A 12,401-nucleotide genomic window follows, 5' to 3' on the forward strand; every position below is an offset into this window, starting at 1 on the left:
TAGATCTCTCTATGTTGCTGTAAATGACATGATTTCATTCATTTTATGGCTGAGTAGTGTTCCATTGTGTGTGTGTGTGTGTGTGTGTGTGTGTGTGTGTGTGTGTGTGTATGGAGGTGGGCATATTATATGTTACATCTTCTTTATCCATCATTCAATGGACATTTAGGTTGTTTCCATGTCAACTGTTGTAACTAGTGTTGCTATGGACACGAGGTCTTTTCCAACTCTTAAACCATGCTCCAGATAATCTCGCCTTCTGAAAGTCCCTCAAACACACAAGAATGTTCTTCCTGCCTGTTCCCAGTGTTGATATTGCTTTTCCCTAATCTTTTCATAACTGGCTCCTTCGTCCCATTGCATTTCCGGTCCATTGTCATTTTTTCAGAGACATCCTCCTCATTGCCCTATCTCAGTCATACCTGGTCACTATTTTAAATAGCCGCATATTTTAATTTCCTATTTACCCCTAATAATTACTGCACAGTATTTTCTTATTCATCTTCCTAATCGTTTGACTCTCCTTGGTATTAGACAGAATCTTTTCTGCCCTACTCACCAGAAGATTCCCAGTGCCTAGAGCAGGGCACCTACTGAATATTCAAATATTTGTTGTTGGATAAATAATTGCATCATCTTATTCACTAGCACAGGGGGAAAAAAACTGAAAAATCAGTGCTATTGGGGAAAGATATCAGGTTTCATAATAAACTTAATGTTGTGTTTTCAAGTCTGTCTCCTTTAATAGATATTCACCTCTTTGAGCCCACCTACTTGTTTTCACTTTCAAACAATTTTGTCCCAACTAGCTTTCCGTGGTGTTCAGTATAACAGCTATCAATCACGTGTAGCTAATAAGAACCTGAAATGGGACTAGTGCACTTGAGTAGCTGAATACTTAATTTCATTCAACTTCAATTTAAAAAGCCACATGTGACTAGTGGCTATCATGCTGGATAGAGCAGCTCCAGAGTGAAAGCTCCTTCAAGGCCATTTCTCTGTTTCAGTTCACTTCCATATCCTGAGTACCAAGCAACACAGGTGCTCATTAAGGCTGGTTAAAATATTTGAATCAAAGGCAGAATATCAAGAATTGGGGGCCTTGCTAGAGAAGGGGCAGGGAACCTAGGTGTTGTCTCTGTGGCAGAGAAAGGCCCCATACTGTGTCTCTCTTTCCGTGTCATCATGGAAACAGAGTAGATTTTAGGAATTTCGAAATTCAAGATGTTCACCTGATTTATACAAGCTGTGTGACCTCAGGCAAGCCACATTACCATCTCTGGGCTTCTTTTTTCCTCACCTGTGAAATGATTATATAAAAGAATGTAGCCTCTAACTCACTGGATTTGTATAGGAATCAATCGATGCCAAGCATAGAAACACCTATCTGTAAATTGTGAAGTGGTCTGTAAGTACATAGTTCTGGTATTAGTCCTGCAGATTGGTCTTGTTGGCAGATAAATATTAGGAGTCAGTTATCAAACATCACATCATCTAGACAGCCCTGGCCCTAGAAATGTTGGCATCTGCTCATTTTACTCCATGATGGAAAAAAGAATAAATAAATCATAAATGATTAATTTAGACTTCCCTCCACACCTCCCGTTAACAGCTCAAAGTCCCCACCACACAGCAGGCTCAGTGATGAACTGGTGTGGTAGAACCTTCAAGACGGCGGCTAACCCTTCTCCAAGTACAACCAGCTGTGAAAACAAATTTAGCCCCACCAACACTGCAAAGGAGCAAAGCTTTTTCATAGGTTAGAGATATAAAGTTCACCCCATTCAGAGGAATCCAAACCAAATACCAGTGGCTTGTGGGGGTAAGAGGATATTAAGCATAATAGACAGACTATCTGCTAGTTTACTGAAGGTGGAGGAAGAGACATTTGTCATAGTTTTGCTAGAAAATGAGACTTTATCAAAGGGAGAGAGGGTGAAAGGTCACCGGTTCTATTGCTGCGATTATTATCTTTGCATAGCTGGAGTGGCAAAAGAAATGATCCCAAACAGAGCAAAACAAAACAGACCTCACCGAAGCACTTCAAGATGAGCCCCAAGAAGCCATCACACCAGACCCACTGGCTTCATCTTAATTTATCATCCTGGTCCTTGTTGACAAGAGTTGATTGGCTTCTCCATCTATCCATGCTGCAGCAGGTTTCATGGTGGCAAATCACTAGGTAGACACTGGGAATGCTTATTTTTTGGGAAGCACTCATTAGAATAAGAAAGATACTACCCACTGAGCAAGGCAAATTCAATCCTGTCTTTAGAGATTTAATTTATTTCCTTCCCTTACCTGAGCTGATAGGAATAGTGTTAAGAAGAGACATCAGAAAGCTCACTCTCTCCTTCTTTCTCCATCTGTACCAAAGAGGGGGTCATATAACCACACAGTGAGATGGCCTACAATCCAATAAGACTGGAGAAGATGGCTCAGAGAGAAACCTACCTTGTTATCACCTTGATATTGAAATCCAGAAATGTGAGAAAATAAATTCCTGCTGTTTTCAGCCACAGCTGAAACAGCTATATTTGTTATGCAGCCATAACAGACTAATACACTTCTTAAGACAGCTCACCTGGGACTAGTACACAGAATACCACACATAGTTATGTGTTCATTACTTGTTGAATGATTAATATGTCTAGTCATTTTGGATCTTTCTGAGCTAAAAAGGTACCCACCTTCTCTTTTAGGAATGAATCTGTCTTAACTGTCTCTGCTGAACCTGTCATAACACATTACCCCTCATGTTGTCAATGCCCACTGATTTGTCTGCCTACCACCAAGGATCCTGGGAGACAGGGATTAGATATTATCCACACATTGTCATAATTAACATAAAGCAAAGACCCTCCCACACTGAATTCTTTCAATTTCCAGTGGCACACACTCAATTAAAAAAAGGCTATGTTTCATGTCTTATAAAAACCTATAATGGAAAAGAAACTGAAAAAGGGATTTTATAGATATAAAGCTAAATCTCTTTGCTGTACACCTGAAACTAACACAACACTCTAAATCAACTATACTTCAAGAAAAAAATGGCATAGTATAAAATGTGACATTACTCCAAGTGCTTAGGACTTGGGTTTGCTAGTTCCAAGGGCTCTGAAATCGGTGTCCAAACCCCTTCTTCAAGTTGCCCAGTTCAGATCTTCTCTGAGAATTCACCCAGTTTGGTGACAATACCCTTATGTGAGTACACATGTTGGGGCACTGCTGGGCTGGGATCAAATGTTTCCTGTTGGACTGGGTCTCAACAGCCCTTGGAGGGCTCTCAGTGACCCCTAGAGCCGGTGTGAAAGTGGACCAGCAGCCAGATGGCTTCATGTTTCCACATTCCTTTAGCTTGTTTTCTTACTGCTGCAGATACCCAAGAGCATCCCAAATCCTCAAGAGATGAGATTTCATGAAAACCCTTGTTACCTTTGCAAAGCAGGAGAGATGAGCTCAATGAAGCAAGTGAAGATTTGAAACCTATACCAAAGGTTTTCAAGATATCTGCAATGATATAAAAGAAATACACAAATTAATGGTGGGTCTCTCTCTCTCTTTTTTTTTTTTTTTTTTTTTTTTTTTTTGGTCAATATTCGGTTCCACCTGGGGACAAAAGTGCCACACATATCCACCCCTGAAGATTAAGACAGGTCAGAGATCACACAGTTGTGGCCACATAAACAGATTATGCTGTTTCCTGAGACATCGTTTATGTTGCAGCTGCCTCTTTGGAGGATGATCGTGAATCACCTTGTTCTCTCTCCCATTTGATCCGACACCGTGTAAACAAGCAATGTTGAATGGGAACAAAAACGTTTCAGGCAAATGATTTCAATACAGTTGAAATGGCTTACCTTGTATAACCAATTTGCTTGCTCCGTATACTTATACTAATTCCTTATACTAGGAAGAAGCAGTTCTGGGGGTGAATAAGTCTGAATCAATAAATGATAAACAATTATTTAACACGAATTACATGACAGGCATTGTTTATTCTTCCCCGCGTACAATCTCGGTTCATCCAGCCACCCTGGGTGGAAGTGATAATAGTACTACTTTCCATAAAAATAAAACATACCCCAAAACCTTTACTAAAAGGGCAAAGTCAGCATTTGAATCCCTGTCTCTTTAAGTCTAAGTAATTAATTTACCAACTCAATGAACACATAATTGTAATTAGCTATGTTAATATCAATAACTTTGCATGAAAGAATGATTACCTAATTTTATCTTATTTTATCTGTTTTTGAACTAAAGAAACTGGAAATAAAGAAGTTGAAGAACTTATTTTCACAAGTCTCAAAAGATTAAGTTTAGATATTTTCTCTCATAAAGAAATCGAAGGATGAGAAAAATCAAGCTTAAGATATAAACTAGTATGATGAGGATGAAGTGTCAATAAAATATTACAGTGCACCACCATTTGAGATAAGTTGATTTGGGACCACAAAAAAATAATAATATTTCTTAGAGTACATACAAAAGACTCTACCAAGAAATCACAGATGACTCTGGTATCAGCAAAATTCTCACTGACAAAAAGATAAAAGTAAAGATCAAGATGCTGAGAAAGACACTGCTAAACAAATAGCCACCCAGATAAAAGAAGCATTTGGTTTGGTTTAAATAGTGGTGATAAAGTTGGCAAAACTGCAATAAGAGCATTGCTTTAAAGATGTGTGAAATCTTTCTTGGGAGTGCTTCCTGTAAAATTTATCAGTTTAGGGGAAATTTTTGGAAGTGTAACTCAGCAATAAAAACCCTGACATTTGCAGATTAGATCTGTCTGGAATAATATTCCAATCCTGGAAATACCATGTGTAGACCTTGAGAAATTCACCTATCTCTCTGAGCTCTAGGGGAGGGGGATACTCATTACACCTACTTTATTTAATATCATGACAACTGAATGAGATAATCATTCTAAAGCACACGGACAACACCGAATGTATAATATTCCTGGAATAAACAGAGAGAATAAAATTACTAAATGAAAACAAACTTTTATTATTTATACCATGGCATAAAATGTTATTTCATTTTACTTATACTATTACAATTGTATTTAGATGATTTTGGTGTTGAAATCAGGCTTCTACATCTTGCCTTTTTTGATCTAATTTCTCTATGAGTAGCCTAAACTTAATTTTGCTGGAACATCATTATTAATCAAAGTAACCAGCAAACCAATAAATATTCTGTCACAGATGTCAATCATAGTTACAAATCAGCACTATGACATTTGTTGAAGGAGATGGATTGATATCACCAGCAAGGGAGCAAGGAAGTTATTTACAGGGGGAAAAAAAAGCATCAAATTAAGAATTAGCATAATTTTGGTCAAATTTTCGCTCAAGTTCCATTGTCTCTCTGAGTCTTAGATTCCAGATCCAGGCACAGGTAACTTGGGTAAAATTATATGTATGATCACTTCCATTTCTCAAATGGCAGTTATTACCATTTTGAGGTTGCTTTAGTAATATCATACAAGTATTAGTAACAATTATTATAAATAATTTGGGGTCTACTCCTTCCTGAATCACTGCTTCAGTCATTAAACCCAATTACCTCATTATCTAAATTCACATGGCTTATAACCCTGGAAGGCATGTACAAGAATGGCTTTGAAGAAACCAACATGTCACTTCATGCTTTCATAAAATAATCAAAAGTGTAAGGCCATACGGTAAAAGGTCCAAGGTTTGCCGCCTCCTTTCTCCAACTGTGACTTCCAGTTCTGTTCCACGTCTTGGAGTATTTATTTACCTTGAGCTTAGAGGAGACAGTGCAGTCCCTGAAAGGGATGTGGAGAGATTCAGTTCTGAAGAGGGACTTGGGAGAAAACCATCATTCGTGCCCACTGGCATTTGGAAGACCGTCGAACTATGGGTTGGGCAGTTTCTTGCAAAAAAGCATAAACAGAGAGTGAGAGTGTGGCCGAGTATTTGACTTCCCCTCTGACTTGGAGCTCTCAGCACCTCCAGCTCACCATCTGCAAGATAGATCATCAGAATGCAACAGACCATTTATTCGGATGACCTTGTTTTACTGATGGAGAAATGGGGGCCCTGAACGTGAAGTAATGTGCCCAAGGTCACAGAATGAGTTAGCCTTGTTTCCAGTCAGAGACCACACTCTCAGCGAAATCTCCTTCCTTCGTTTAGGTCAAGCAGGAGTTTGTGACAAGGAAGAATTTGGATCATTGTAATAGGGCACTATTCACTCACCTTGCTGTGTTTCAGCCACGCAGTGAATTTCGATTAGGGGCTTTACTTGCAAGCATTTTTATTCAATAGCTGTGTGTTTTCATTTTTGCTTTTGTTTGGTTTTTGGTTTTCTAGCTTATGGGTTACCCTCTGTTCCCTTCTTTGTAAAAACAACAGTAATAAACTCTAGTTTATGGAATCATTGTTGCATCAAAAGAAAATGTGATAACATATCCTAAGGAGTAGAGCACAGTGCCTGAAAAATAGTGGAGAGTCTTTAAAAATCCTTTGCTTTTCTGTTGACTCCCCAGAGGTTGTGATAATCATACTTCACTCTTCAACTTTCAACCATTTTTCATAAAATGCCCAGAGGTATTTCATGAAAATGCTGTTTTTCAAATATTTATTTTTTTCAGTTACATGGTAGATAGGATTTCTGCTAAAAACACACTCTGCCAGGGAACAAAAAAGGAGTTCTAAAAATAATTATTTTGAGACCTCCAGCTAAAAATAGTAGAACACACACATACACCTATAAACACACACTATACCTATATTCTTACTTTCATCCCCTTTTCCCAACCCACTCATACCCTTCAAAAAACAAACAAACAAACAAAGAAAGCACTACAAAGATAGCCAAAATATTTTTAAAAGCATATATTCATAAGGACCAAGAGAATGGCATAACAATTTTGGGAGCTGGAAAGCAGATGCCTGAATTGTAGTAACTAACTTGGCAGACCCACAAAAATAGATTCTTAAGCTGGCAGTGAAGGAAGCCAAGAAGCAACTTGATTTATACCACAGAACTCCCAAAAGGCTCAGAAATTGACAGCTTTACATACCTCTGGTGATGGGAGAAAACCTGAGAAAAAATGCAAAAGAAACGACTGAAAGAAACACTGTTGAAAAGCCATCAGATGATTAGATCACCTTCCTTTGTTCAAACAGCTTTCCACTCATCCAGCTAGAAAAGAGGAGCTTATTCTCTAAATAAAGTAAAACAAAATCCTCTGAAAAGACAGACACCAGGCACCAATGGGCACAGAGATGGAGGAGCAATAGTGAAAATAGGGAAAACAAGGAAAAATTTACCTACTCAGTGTTGAGACATGGAAATTTCCCTGTCCTCTCTACTCTAAGCTTTCAGAGTGCTGGCAGCTAGACTTATGTGTTGGAGATTGAAAGAATCCTCTCTAGAGAATTGGACTAGTTTAAGAGGAAAGACCTAGTAGTATTGACTTCAGGGATTGAACAATGACAACAGCCAGGTAGGTCTCCCTATTGTAAAAGAGCCCACTGACAAGCACAAAACTTCTAATCAGATATCAGTGCCATCCTTATAAACTGGAAATCAGTCTAGGCATCTGTCATTGAAAAAGTATATAATACAAAAGTCAGACTAAAGAGAGAGAGAAAAAAAGAAATTAGAAGAAAGAGTAACCACACAGCAAGAAGAGAACTTAAAATACTATCATTGGTGTCTTCCAAGGTATAAAAGATTATATGAAATCTACAAAATAGGAACAGGAAGCTATGAAACAGTAACTCTCAAAGAGCAGCAAAAATGCTCTTACTATTATGAGAAATATGAAAGAATTAGAGAAATATGAGAAAATATGAGAGAAGGAATTAAGAAAAACAACAGAAGCCTTTAAACATAAAATCCATTGTCTCATAAAAAGTAGAACAAAATAATAGAAATAGAAAATAGATGAAACAAAAAGTGCCAAATTCAAGAGATTCAATATGCAAATATTAGGAATTCCAGTCATATAGTATAAAATTTGAAGATAAAGAATGAGCGATCCTGCCGTGGTACAGCAGAAACAAATCCGACCAGGAACCATGAGGTTGCGGATTCGATCCCTGGCCTCGCTCTTTGGGTTGTGGCTCCCTGAACTGTGGTGTACGTCACTGACACGGCTCAGATCTGGTGTTCCTGTGGCTCTGGTGTAGGCTGGTGGCTACAGCTAAAATTAGACCCCTAGCCTGGGAAACTCCATATGCCATGGGTGTGCCCCTAAAAAGACAATAGACAAAAATAATAATAATAAAAATAAATTTAAATAAAGATAAAAAATGAACCAAAGAAATAATTAAACAGTTTCCAAATGTGAAGCACATGAGTTTCTGTTTCAAAAGGCTTTGTATAGTTCATAGAAACAAACCTGCACCTAGACATATCACCAAGTGGGAATGTAAATTGGTACAACCACTATGGAAAACAGTATGGAGATACCTTAGAAAACTATACGTGTATGACCCAGCAATCCTACTCTTGGGCATATATCCAGAAAAAATTTTCCTTGAAAAAGACACATGCACCCATATGTTCATTGCAGAATTATTCACAATAGCCAAGAGATGGAAACAACCTAAATGTCCACTGACCAATGAATGGATTAAGAAGATGTGGTATATATACACAGTGGAATACTACTCAGCCATAAAAAAGAACAAAATAATGACATTGCAGCAACATGGATGGAAATAGAGACTCTCAGACCAAGTGAAGTAAGTCAGAAAGATAAAGACAAATACCATATGATTTCACTTATATCTAGAATGTAATAAATGGCATAAATGAACCTTTCCACAGAAAAGACATGGAGAACAGACTTGCAGTTGCCAGGGGGGGAGTGGGAGGGACTGGGAGTGACTGGGAATTTTGGGTTAATAGATGCAAACTATTGCCTTTGGAATGGATAAGCATTGGGATCCTGCTGTATAGCACTGGGAACTATGTCTCTTCACTTGTGATGGAACATGATAATATGAGAATAAAGAATGTATATATGTATACGTGACTGGCTGACCTCGCTGTGCAGTAGAAAATTGACAGAACACTGTAAATCAGCTATAATGGAAAAAATAAAAACCATTATTTAAAAAAAGAAAAAAAAAAAGACATACCACCAAGAAGTTTCAGAATATTGGAGAAAAAAAAAAAAAAGGTTCACAAGCTTCTGAATAAGGGGCCAGGTATTCCAGAGCAGGGGGCGAATTTTAGATACAGGATCAAGAATCAATACAAGGCTGTACTTCTCAACAGGACCACATGAAACAAGAAGAAAATGGAAAAACACATATAAAAATTCTAAGGGAATATGTTTTGTCCCCTAAGACTCATATGCATAGACAGTCTATTGATTTCATAGGAAGATACAACAAAAAGGTATGCTCAGCCAGGAAAGGTCTTAAAATCCCCAATTATGTATTCTTTCACCTAGCAGATTTGATTTGCTTTATCTGAAGGAGGGCATAAACCAAGAAGGAGGATACAGTGAGGTCTGGATCCAAATAGGTGACCCCAACACAAGAGAGAGGAAAAAAAAAAATCAATCTCCAGAGTGAAAGGAGATGATGGGGTTGTCTGTGTAACTCATCCATAGAAGAAGCAGGCCAGGGAGGGGCGTAGAGGAGCGGAATACTCTAAGAGAATAATTTTTTTCTTCTTTTTTAAATTTTTATTATGGTTGATTTATAATGTTGTGCAAATTTCTGCTGTACAGCAAAGTTAGCTCACATATACATATATAGGTGGATAGATAGATAGATGCACTCTCTCTTTTTTACGGTATTTTCCATCATAGTTCAGGAGATTAAACATAGTTCCCTGTTCTATACGGTAGGGACATGTTGTTTATCTACTAAATCCCAAATGTAATAATTTGCATCTACTAACCCCAAACTCCCAGTCCAACCCACTCCCTCCCTCCCCACCCTGGGCAACCACAAGTCTGTTCTATAGGTCTATGAGTCTGTTTCTGTTTTGCAGGTGGGTTCATTTGTGCCATATTTCAGATTCCACATATAAGTGATATCATGTACTTGTCTTTCTCTCTCTGACTTACTTCACTTAGTATAATAATCTCTAGTTGCAACCATGTTGCTGTGAATGGCATTATTTCAATCTTTTTTGTGACTGAGTAGTATTCCATTGTATATATGTACCACATAGAAGATAACATTTTTTTAAAATACCTAAGGTATTTGGGTGTATTCAAAGGAGATTTACACAACTGGCAGGACTTCAGGGTTGAATTAATCATGAGCACATGGAAGATAAGCAAATGAAACAAAAACGAAAAACAATTTCATGGGTAAATATTTGCAAGAAAATAGACAATCATATTGTGTTATATGGGTCAACCAGGAATAGCTTATGTATAGTAATAATAATGTAATTCTGTACATTGAATTAAACAAAATCATTCAAGTATGTGAGGAAAATAAAGCAATAGAAAATATGCAAAAGAGTAAAAAGAGAAAAAAAGAGGGAACTAGGAAGATCCTGTGTGGCACAGTAGATTAAAAATCTGGTGTTGCTGTAGCTGTGGTGCAGGTTGCAACGGCAGTGCAGGTTTGATCCCTGGGCCAGAAACTTCCACATGCCTTGGGTGTGGCCAAAAAAAAAAAAGGAACTGGTGATCAGGATGGTGGATAAAAGAAAACAAATTTCCATAAATTGTAAAGCCAATGTACAATGTATAAAACAAAGATCTAAAAAATAATTATGCATTTAAAAATATAGATACAAATAATTTAGCTTTAAAATATTACAAGCAGTTGCCTGTAGGAAAAAGAAGTCTAGGGTGGGGCAGGATCATACTTTTCCTAAAAAGTCATATATAACTACTTGATTCTTTCCAAACATACACATGTTTTCTTTTGATAAAAGTAAAATTATATTAAAAGCTAGTTTTCTAAACTTCCTCTCTAAGACTTTTGCCATATCTATTAACTGTAACATATTAGTTACCTTTTTCAATAGCCTCCTTTGTATTCAAGAACGAACCAAAACCTCCTCTAATCACTAAATTTGATGTGCTGTCTCATAAGTTTCTTCCAACACATATTAACTTTAAATCCTCAACCCTAGAATTAAGAAATGTTCGTTTATGTACCACCAGGAATCATCTTCCTTTAGTTTCCACCTGCACACCCCACAGAGAAAGCACTTTGAACTAATCGCTCATGAAAGGCACGTCACTGCTGTGCACTCACCACTAGAGGGAAATATTGGTCTTTTTACTAAATGCAGTCCATTGGAGAACAGCTTCAGGAAAAGGATAGGCATTACAAAGCCATGGCCTGTGTCATTTTTCCCTTCTCAGAGTGTAAAGTACCTGAGCCTGAGTGGACTTTGGCGTCCCTCTAGCTCAAGTCTCTCTTTCTCTACTAGAAAGAAACCAAGGCCCAGAGATGAATGGTGCTTTCCTAGGTCATGGGATAAGGATGTGAGAACCTCTGTGCTGAAGCCAGTTTCCTTATTTATCTAAACTGGGCAAATGGAGAATTAAACAAGAGAATAACTCGAAAGAGGTTACTGGAAATGTTCCCATCAAGGCTCCACGGAAATGAATCTGACTAGCATCCATGAGGACGCAGGTTTGATCCCTGGCCTTGTTCACTGGGTTAAGGATCCGGCATTGGTATGAACTGTGTCACAGATGCAGCTCGGATCTGGCATTGTTGTAGCTATGGTATAGAGTGGCAGCTACAGCTCTGATTGGACCCCTAGCCTGGGAACCTCCATATACCATGGGCGCGGCCCTAAAAAGCAAAAAAAAAAAGAAAAAAAAACCAGGTAGTTTTTTCATGTAAGATCGTTGACCTGGGGTGTGCTGATAAATATTAGCCCATGATGGAATGTTTGCCATATGCTGGGACTTGAATATCTTTATTCTTCATTCTTGTCATGTGGAGTAAGAATAATCATTCTCTCTCTTCTTTAGATGAGGAAACTAAGGCACAGAGAGGTTAAGTTATCTGCCCCAAATCACACAGGTATTAGCAAAGCAGTGAATTCATGTTGGTAGCCATCATTTTTATTGCTTACCCACGGAAGGCATGACATTTATTGGTTAACATGGAACCAGCTACTTCTTCTCTCTGGGGAAGTGATCTCACTTCGCTTTTTATTTTGAAGAGATGATTTGACCCACTGACCTCTGAGGCACTCCAAAATTCCAGCCTGCTAAGTAGAATTGTGTCAAGGGCTGATTTCTTTCTGATCCCAATGCCTGTCTCAGTGCCTAGTTCAGAGGACTGGTCCACTAAATGTTAAATGAGTCAATAAATACAATCTTAATTATGTCACAAACAAATCGGTTGCAGAGTAAATGTATTCATGTCACATCTCATAATTTATATAGTTTAAGAAAACCCCACCAAAGCTAT

The 12,401-nt window shown here is 37.9% G+C and overlaps 1 protein-coding gene across 9 annotated transcripts in view; it reads right to left on the bottom strand.

The window, feature by feature from the left end:
• RAB28 (RAB28, member RAS oncogene family) overlaps positions 1-12,401 on the bottom strand; it is a 561,352-nt gene that overhangs the window by 18,359 nt on the left and 530,592 nt on the right. For 4 of the 9 annotated variants that reach the window (XR_014811799.1, XR_014811795.1, XR_014811780.1 and 1 more), the window contains one exon: positions 3,436-3,510. The gene's annotated coding sequence lies outside the window, so the exon portion shown is untranslated. Of the gene's footprint in view, positions 1-3,435; positions 3,511-3,561; positions 7,081-12,401 lie in introns of those variants that run through there. The other 5 variants (XR_014811797.1, XR_014811782.1, XR_014811792.1 and 2 more) reach the window with 4 other exon arrangements.

The sequence above is a fragment of the Sus scrofa genome, chromosome 8 (assembly GCF_054392235.1).
Source record: "Sus scrofa isolate SSC_HxYL_T2T_F1_AM1 chromosome 8, Sscrofa_HxYL_maternal_Yorkshire_Landrace_v2.0, whole genome shotgun sequence".
Lineage (NCBI taxonomy): Eukaryota > Metazoa > Chordata > Mammalia > Artiodactyla > Suidae > Sus > Sus scrofa.